General features: G+C 37.2%; 1 non-coding gene across 1 annotated transcript; it reads right to left on the bottom strand.

Moving 5' to 3' along the window:
- Nucleotides 1–1,494: 1,494 nt before the first annotated feature.
- Nucleotides 1,495–1,601, bottom strand: LOC111759257 (U6 spliceosomal RNA). Its single transcript, XR_002793313.2, has one exon. It is a non-coding gene; the product is annotated as a U6 spliceosomal RNA (small nuclear RNA).
- Nucleotides 1,602–10,137: the final 8,536 nt, after the last annotated feature.

A 10,137-nucleotide genomic window follows, 5' to 3' on the forward strand; every position in this document is an offset into this window, starting at 1 on the left:
AGGAGTAAAATTCAAGAATCTGATACCATTTCAGTATCTATTTACTTAAATGCAGTACTGGTATCACTAATGATGCCTTATTCTAGGTGACACCTAAGGTTCAATTTGGAGTCTTATTCCTTAGGAATTCCCCCCATATATTCAGGAGTTGGACCAAGGAAGGCATTATTCTAACCTGAGTCTGGTCCCTTATCACAATAAGTGATATGAATCATTTTGAGCATCCATTTTGTATTAGGCACTTTTCATATAAGGCAAAGTTAAGTAGATATTATATATTTGTCTTTGTTGCTATCTAAGAATGGGGAAAAAATGAATGAAAGGAATTTTTTTCTTTCTCCTTTTCCTTTTTCTTGCAAAAAGTTTTAGATTCTGCAAGAATTTTTCTTTCCCATTAGGAGAGAATAAATACCCAACTGGAAGGCTGGATGCTTTTTGTTGGAAGCATGGCTAATGATGATGGGGGCATGGATGAGGGAGGCAGTATCTCAGATATTGAGAGTGGAGCCTGCAACAACTGGACCAGGGTTATCTAAGATTGAAGAAGGACACATATTGGAGGGAAATTTCAGCAAGTAACATTGATCTGCAGCCTGTTTTCACACTGCATTGTCAACAGACTGGTGGAGAATGCATGGGAAGTATTCTGCTTGAAAGCCACAGCAGTCCATTCTCTGTGCTCACCGTTGCCATTTCCTGGATGGTGACACCATTTTCTCAGGGGTTTTACCCTACGTGGGCCCCCTTCTTTGCTGAGAGTGAGCTGCCTCTAAGGAAGAAGGTTTTGCTGATACGCCAGGTGCTCTTCACCCACATGTGGGAGATTTCAGCATATGAGAGTGATGTGGTCTAAAACCATGCTTTCTGACTTGGTTTCTTTCCAGTAATAAAGTTGTTATTGTGGTTTCACCTTTGTTTTATGTTATTGCTAAAACTGTCCAGGAATTGTGAAAGAGAAGCAGGAAACAATTCATTTGCCTCCCTTGGAGACAACCAACATTTTTCATTCACTTATTTAATTTTTTTGGTCTTTTCTTTATTAGAGAAATTGTGAGCTTACAAAATATCATGAATAATGTGCAGAACTCCCAAACATCACCCCCCAAACAACACCTTACATTGTTGTGGAACATTTGTTACAGATTATGAAAGAATGGGATCAGACAATTACCAGTAATGAAGGTCTATAGTGTACACTTGGTGTATTTTCCATACACCCCTCCTATTATCAAGACTGAATTAGTACTGTATATTTGTTATAGTTCATGAGAGAACACTTTCTTATTTGTCCACAGGCCATCTTCTGTCACATGGTTCACTGTTATACAGGCCCGTGCCTTGTACTTTCCATTCAAAGTGTATACTGGGTGGCTCTCATTTTCATCAAAAGTTGTACAGTCATCACCCCGATAAACCTTTGAACGTTTTCCTTAATCCAAAGGAAAAAAGCCCCATACACCCCACTATTGACCCTTAGTGTTTATATAGTACCTTAAAAATATGGAGCATGTCACGAATTTGTGTGTCATCCTTGTGTGGGGGCCACGCTAATCTTCTCTGTATCATTCCAATTTTAGTATATGTGCTACCAAAGTGAACACTATGCAATACTTTTTATTAAGCTATTACTATGTATGAGGAAATGTTCTAACTGTTAATACTAATGCAACACACATGCATCTTTAAAAGGACCATGTAGGTTTTTCACAATGATTGCCTCTGCAAGACTGAAAAGGGGTAGGACCGATATGCATGAATTCGTGATCTTCTACCACATTCATTACCTTAGTAATTATATACATTTACCATTTATTGAAAAAGGCATTTTATAAACGTGTGTTAGAAAGAATGAACGACTGCTTGGGGTGGAGCACAAACAGAATATAGTGGTAATTTTTCACCAGGGGAAGATAATTTCTCTCTGTCAAGACAGACAAAATTTAACATTTTCACAGTCACTTGCCAGGAATTGGAACTTCTTTGTACAAGTATTTAACCTCTCTAAGTCTCAGTTGCATTATCTGTAAAAGGGAGAAAATTGTAAGTAGCATACATAATTCTTGTGACTAGTTTAAATAACATATGGAGTTTTTGGCACATAGCAGGCATTTGGGCACAAAAACAAAGTTATATTATGGCAAGATCACTTTTGAATCAAGCTCAAACCAAATACATTCATTTGACTCAATACAACCATGTCTCTTATTTCAAACCTCATGCTGTGAAGACACAAGGGCAAGAGACAGTAAATGTAATGTTGATTACTCACATCAGTAATCTTGGATCAATCAAAGGAAATATATTTACCAGTTGACTAAGAAGCAGCGTTTCATCTTGGTGGCTTGCATATGCAAAGTAAAAGGAGAAAGACATTTAAACCTGATCCAATTACAGCTCATTAATTTTGTGACAACAGGAAGTGTTACTTTCAAGACAGTAAAAATGAAAATATTAGCACAGGAGACAAATCGATATTTGCGAAAGAATCAACTTATCTCAGAATAAAAGTAGATTTGGCAACTAAGCTCTCATAAAAAGTTAGTAGTCTTTATACAGTGACACTGCTAAAATGAGCTTGGCTTTCATCGTGACTCTCTAGTATAAGCCCTTACATGAAACTAACTAGACAAAAAGAGGGCTTTGCAAAAACGTCCCTCAGGTGAAAATCCAATGCACCAGAAAACTCTTAACTTCTCTGGCCTGGAAACATTTCTCTGGGTGTGCATTTCAACTCTCTCAGATGGATTCAATGGAGGGTGGAATTGAGATGCAGCAATCAGCCATACTCAGGGAGGGGGGATCCCAGAAGAGCTCCACGGGCAGGAGGCATAGTGTTTCCCAAATTGGAGGATAACAGTTAGGAAACCAGACAAAAGAGGCAAAGCATGGGTATAAGGAATCAAAGGGGAGATGGAAATATGGCTAACTAATATTTCAAGAACACACTTCCCTAATTCATTCTATCTTCCTGTGTTCTTTTTCCTCTGATATGGATCTTGGCAAGGCTCACTGAGCCTAAAGCAGCGAATCACTGTCAGAACATGGAACTCAAGCAGCATCTACAAAAGGGCCTATAGGGAGAGTGGGTGGCTGGCCTAAATCACCATCTGCTATTTGTTTCTTTCCCCCCACTTTGGCTCTTTCTCTAGCTTCAGAGACTGACTCATTACTAGTCAACAACAAGTGTTGTTTCACATCTCAAATTTTTAATATAAGTGTCTACACAGTGAACTGGCTTTGAAATTTTAGCATATCATTTATTTTAAGGAATTATGTGTTTATTCCACCTACGGAAGTTACAAGTCCCTTATCAGCCTAATTCAGTTTAATTGGTGTTTAACTTACTCATTATATCAGTTGAATATTATTCCTGTGCCTTAGACTGTGAATAAGAAAGGCAATCCTCCAGTTCCCACAGGCTCTCTAAGAGCCCAGTGGGAAGGATCCTGTGCAGAGATGAAACTCTGACTTCCATGCGCGTAAGAGGGGATTCTAGTGTCAGATACATTGGCCCACACTGGTGGCCTTCCAAAGGGGCACGGGCACACTGGGTGGTACACTGGTGTCTTCTAAGGAATCTGATTTCCAGGTCCTCAGTTGATCTGCCTGAGAACTTACTTGTGGCTCTCTTTTTCCACCTCCTTTTTCACAATTGTCCTTTCACACTATTAAAGAAAAAAATATATATATATAACATTGAAACAACTTACCATAACTGATTGCCCAGAAATGACCCACAAATAAGGAATCTGTATGGTTCCAGTTACGTGGAAAATTCAAAACATTAGCATTAGAGAAGTCTCCTTTAATCAAAGCTCTATAATTCTTCCATTATATTATTATGAAATGCCTTTACTATAAAATTTAAATTTGTGTTAAAATTATCAAAATTTATGTCAGCCGACTCAATTGTGCACTCCTAATAATTGTGATTTATAATGCAGTCTAAAATCTATTTTATAATATAAAATATTTCAGGAAATAAAAATCAATTTGATTCAACTTTTCTGTTGTGTGTGACAGGGTGATCAATAAAAGATAAAGAGATTCAAGTATAAAAATGTGTCCCATTGAAATAAAATTCTAAGGGTGAAATTGAAGAATAGCATAATTTTAAGGAGAAAAAGGGCTTGTCCATATATTTTTATAATGAATTTTTGTGTCTATCAGAATACTTCAGTACTTATATTTATATTTCTTTAGATGCATTTAAAGCATGCCATGATAATTCTTAATAAATGGATCTTATCTCTTGAAGTCTGCTTCATCCAGTATTGATTGGGCTACACTGCTCTTCTTTTGTAGCTATTTGGTATTTCTTTCTCCTTCTTTTCATTTTAAAACTATATAAATACTTGTCTTTTATATGTGTCCTTTTAAATGGCATAGAGTTGGCTTTTAATAGCATTTTGACAAATTTTATCTTTTATTTAGCCCATGTGGGTGGAGATTTATATTTAATGTGATAACTGGTATGCATGGATTTAAAATTGTATCTTAAAACACTTTTCTAATTAATCTCCATAGCTATTATTCTTTTTTCTCTTTCCTTAGTTCTGTTACAATAATTTTTATTAATCCATTTTCCTCTGTTTGAAAGACAAGCCTCTTTCATAAATATTTCGCTGGTTACCCTGACAATTTCAGTATGCTTTCTTCTTTTTTTTTTTCCTCTTTTCTTTTTTCTTTTTGTTCCTCTTTTGTCTTTAGATTTTTAAAGTTTAGTTTGATGGGCTTAGCTACATAGTTCATTATATTTACTCTGCTTTGGAGTTGATGGTCTTCTTGAATCCATAGATTGACATCTTTCTTTAATTTTTAAAATGTTGTCAGGCTTTATCTTTTCAAGTCTCTCTTCTGTTCACTTCCTTATCTTCTTTCTCTGGATACCAGTAAAACATGTTAGACCTTTTCAGTGTACACTTATTTTCTCTTGTTTATTTTCTTTCTCCAGTCTTCCTTAACTATGGTTTCTTTTGATGGCTCTTTCAAACAACTTACTTTTCATTTAAATTTACATCAATTACCAATACATTCATTTACTGAATTCTAATTTTAGTTATTATAATTTTTATTTCCAGAATTTCTGATTGGTTATATGTGTAACATTTTATTGTTTCCCAGATTTCTACTACACATTTCGATCTTATATTTTAGCCTTTTGTACAGGTAAACGAAGTTATTTTAAACTCTGTGTATGACAAGGTCAAGACAAGCCTCTGTGTGTTAATTTCAAATTATTTATTTTTTCCCTGTTGACTCATGATCATATTGTATTATCTCTTCAGTTCCCTGGCTACCTTTAATTATTTGCTGAATATTGCACTTGGAAATGTGTTTCTAGAAATAAACTGAGGCGTAGAATGCTGTTACTTTCCTACAAAGATGACATTTAAAAAAAAAATTTGGTACTATGCACCCAAGTGTTCTAGTGAAACTGGCATTGCTATAATCAAATTTCAGTGAATGACATTAATTTTTTCTGGGCCTTTGAAATCACACTAAGTTGGATGGCGTTCCACATGAGAGCGGGGTTAAACCTAGATCCTAGAGTGAAGCTCTTTGAGTTCTCAGTCAAGAGCATATGAGATGTTTATTGGAATATTCATTTTTATTGAAGCCTAGTAATTCTTCACTAGGATACCGTATGATATTTTTACTGTTGTCTTATCACTCTAATGGTCTCAAGAAGATATATGCTCTCTTTATAGATATACTATCATAATTATAAATAGGTATATGATCAATATTATATATATTTATACACCATTATAATACAATATATTATAAATATTTTCTATTTATACCTTTGGCATATCTATAATATACACCATAACTGATAATGCTGGAAAACAAAAATACGGTTCCATATCAACAGTTGTTAATTAATGAGAAAGCGATTCAAATTACCCATGCTGTCATTATTGGGAAAGGACCCTTGACTCTCCAACTGCAATACAAAAACACAGTGGTATGGCTGTTTACACTTCATTCTTTAATTCATTCAACAAACATTTATGAAGCACCTAACATGTATGATAAACAGTGCTTACTTGATTAAATGCAAGTTCCTCCCTTTGAGAAACTTGTAGCCTCATTGAAGGAATGCAACCTGGAGAGCCATTTAATGCGGTGAGTACAGTCACGTGGTTAAGTACTGAATAGATGAAATTTACTCATAGCAGTCATAACCCTAAGAGCCTCAGGAGCAACTTTTTTTTAAGAATGTCAAAATATGGGCTTAACTAGTAGTTATCTAGGCTATCTCTCTAGATTCTCTCTTTCTCACCTAAATGTTTACCATTCCTGCATAGTCACACAGAACTCATTTTTCCAGAACATGGCAAGTATTTCCATGTCACATTTTTTTAAGATTTATTTATTTATTTTTTATTTTATTTATTTATTCCACCCACCCCAGTTGTCTGCTCTCTGTGTCAATTCACTGTGTTCTTCTGTGACCACTTCTATCCTTATCAGCGGCACCTGGAATCTGTATTTCTTTTTGTTGCATCATCTTGTGTCAGCTCTCCGTGTGTGCAGCACCATTCCTGGGCAGGCTGCACTTTCTTTCGCACTGGGCGGCTCTCCTTACGGGACGCACTCCTTGCGCGTGGGGCTCCCCTACGCGGGGGACACCCCTGCGTGGCAGGGCACTCCTTGCGCGCATCAGCACTGCACATGGGCCAGCTCTACACAGCCAAGGAGGCCCGGGGTCTGAACCACGGACCTCCCATGTGGTAGGTGAACGCCCTATCCATTGGGCCAAGTCCGCTTCCCTCCATGTCATTTTTAATTTACCTGTATTGTTACATCTTTCTATACACTTTTCTGCTTTCTCTAGAGATCCCTTTTCTTTCTCAAGACCTGGGGTAACTATTGGAAAAAGTCACAAAGTACCACCTATTAACTGTGTTACCTTGGCCACACTACCTCACCTATCTAAATGTCATTATTATCGGCTTTAAAATGGTTAAAATAATATGTCCATCCATAATGGTGTTACGAAGTTTGACTTTGCTTATGTCTACAATGTACATAAAACAATGTAACATAATGAAGTTATTTGATTGTAATAATCTTACGCATCCTTGTTCCTGTTGAAGTTATGATTTGTTTCATCAATCTATTTTTAAAATAAATATATAAGCATATATTATATATAAGCATAAAAAAAATAATTATTAAGAAGTTTATCTCTGTGCCCTCCCCAGGTGAAGAGTCAGAAAACCTGGGCAGATATTTACTCTACACTTTTCTTAAACTTTTGAGTTTGATTAAATCACTTAGCTCTCCTCATCTTACTTGACCTCTCAGCCTCTTCTAACACAATTGACCACTTCTTACTCTCAAAACATTTTATCTGTATGCTTTTTTGTATGTTGAATTTCCTAGGAGATCTGTCCTGGACATTATTTTCTGTCCCTATACTCTTTTCTTTCCTGGTGATTACATGCATTTACATAGATATGAACAGAGTATTTATGCCACTGAGTCCCAAATGTATACACCTATTTTTTAAAACCTATCTTCTGAGCACTCTATCCATTTGCTAACCCACATACTTAAACATGTTTAAACACTTAACATGCCCACCCATAATGGAGTTAGATACCCTTCCAAGACTGTTAATCTTCCATTCTTCCCTAACTAAGAATTTCTCAGATTATTTAGGCAAGTTATTTAAATTAGAAATCTAAGAATCATCTTTGAACCTCTATATCATCTCTAGGATCTAATTAGGCACTGACTCATATTAATTTAAAATATTTCTTCAATACACACATTCCTTCCTACAGAGCATAGCTATAGTAGCTTCTGATTATGGTTTTCTGCCACTTCTCTTACCCCAACAACTAGAGAGATCTTTTTAAAATACAAAGATTTTCTTTGTATTTTAAAGGCCTTAAACTCCTTCTATAATTTCCTATTACATGTGACTAAAGAAAATCATAGTCAAAATGACCCTGATTAATTTGTTCTTGGCTTTTGTCTTATACATCATACTAATTTTCTTGCTTTTATTGGTTTTTCTTCCATCTTTTATAAGCTCAAGGTTCTTCCTTGCCTGAGGAAATTTAACACATGCTTCCTTCTGCCAGGAAATCTCCCTTAGCCTTGGATTCATCAAAGTAGCTCATTTTCATCATTCTAGTCTTGGTGTTAAGTGTATTTACTTTTTTAGCATGCCCTAAAATACCCTCCCAAAACTTTACCTATAATTTAAAAAATGAACCCTGTGATCATATCCAATTGTTCTGTATGCTTTTCCTGCATCTATCTTATCTTGAATTAATACCATACTTCATTTGGATGACTTATTTAAACCTAGTTCCTCCACTAGAATGTAAACTTCATGGGATCAGAGAACTTTTAAAATCTTTTATGCTTTTATCTCTGCACTTGGATCTTTAAAATATTTAAAATATTTACTGACTGAATAAATATACTCCTGACCTTCAAATTCTTCATTTATATTAAAAAAAAAAAAAGGCTGATAATAATTCTTCCTTTATTCCTTATGGCCCTATGAAATAACATGTGAGCAAGTAATACTAAGTCAAATGATTTTGGCCTCTCCAGCACAGAAGGCAAAACTGGTGCCCTTAGACAGATGCAGCCACACATATTTTCATTGGGCCATAAAATGCAAATATTTAACTATAAATAAATGTGTCAACCCGTGACTTCATTTCATTGGCTGGACTTAATAACTGCTGCCCATTGGGTGGGAATCCAGGCTCTTATTTACTCCAGAAGTGTGCTTGCATGTCCACCTACGTTCAGCAACCATCGCTCCTTCGTATTTCTTTCCCAGCTGTTTTAGATAGATGTATCTTAAGCTCTCCAGGTGTCTTAGTTTTTCCTGGCTGCCAGGACAACCACCACCAGCAATGGGTTGGTTGACACAATGGGAAATTATTGGTTCATGGCTTTTAGATTAGTAAATGTCCAAAATTAAGGTATCAGCAAAATGATGCTTTCTCACCAAAGGCATTAATACTCTGGTGCTGGCTGCCAGGGATCCGTGGGTTCCTGCCTCACGTCCTCTGTTTTCCCTTGCAGCCTCTCTTGACAGAGCTTCAGGCTCCTCCATGTGGCTCTCTCTAGGTCTGAATTTCTCCTGCCAATAAAGGACACCAGACACCCACCTTAAAGCTTATCCTCCTGCCACTGGGCCACAGAGCACCTAAGAGGACACCACCAAGAGGTCCTCTTTACAAGGGCTCCCACCCAAGGGAATGAGGATTAAGACGAAGGATATCTAAATTGGGGCACATAATTCAATCTACCGTGCCAGGTAAGGGACCTACAGCACTCTTATCTACCTTCATCAGTCTCATCAGGGTATTCCCCTTTATAATAGGGTTTATAGGTTTCCTTCCAATTCTGCTGATCATTTTGCCTCGCCTCCACACATGGGAAGGTGCTTTTCACCTGATACCCGGGGATGCATGAAAGATGCAATGACGGGGCAGCGGACTTGGCCCAGTGGTTAGGGCGTCCGTCTACCACATGGGAGGTCCGTGGTTCAAACCCCAGGCCTCCTTGACCCATGCGGAGCTGGCCCATGCTCAGTGCTGATGCATGCAAGGAGTGCCCTGCCACACAGGGGTGTCCCCACGCTGGGGAGCCTCACGCCCAAGAGTGCACTCCATAAGGAGAGCCGCCCAGTGCGAAAGAAAGTGCAACCTCCAGAGCGAAAGAAAGTGCAGTGTGCCCAGGAATGGCGCCGCCCACACGGAGAGCTGACACAACAAGATGATGCAATGAAAAGAAACACAGATTCCCATGCAGCTGACAACAGAAGCGGACAATGAAGACACAGCAAGCAGACACAGAGAACAGACAACCAGGGTGGGGGGAGGAAGGGAGAGAAATACATAAATAAATCTTTAAAAAAAATAAAAAGAAAGATGCAATGACGATTTAATGAAATATCTCTGGGCACTTTGTTGGCTATGAAATGGGAACCCTTCTGCTTACGAAGGATGGGAGACAGATTTAATAGTTGTCCCATTGGTAATTTATTCCTTTAATCGCTTAAGATTTTATATCTGTTTTTCCTATCCATTCAATAAATTGATCTAGATTCATTCCATTATATCTTTCCAAGCTATGACTGTCTTCAGTCCC

Source organism: Dasypus novemcinctus, chromosome 10, assembly GCF_030445035.2.
Source record: "Dasypus novemcinctus isolate mDasNov1 chromosome 10, mDasNov1.1.hap2, whole genome shotgun sequence".
NCBI classification, from domain to species: Eukaryota; Metazoa; Chordata; class Mammalia; order Cingulata; family Dasypodidae; genus Dasypus; species Dasypus novemcinctus.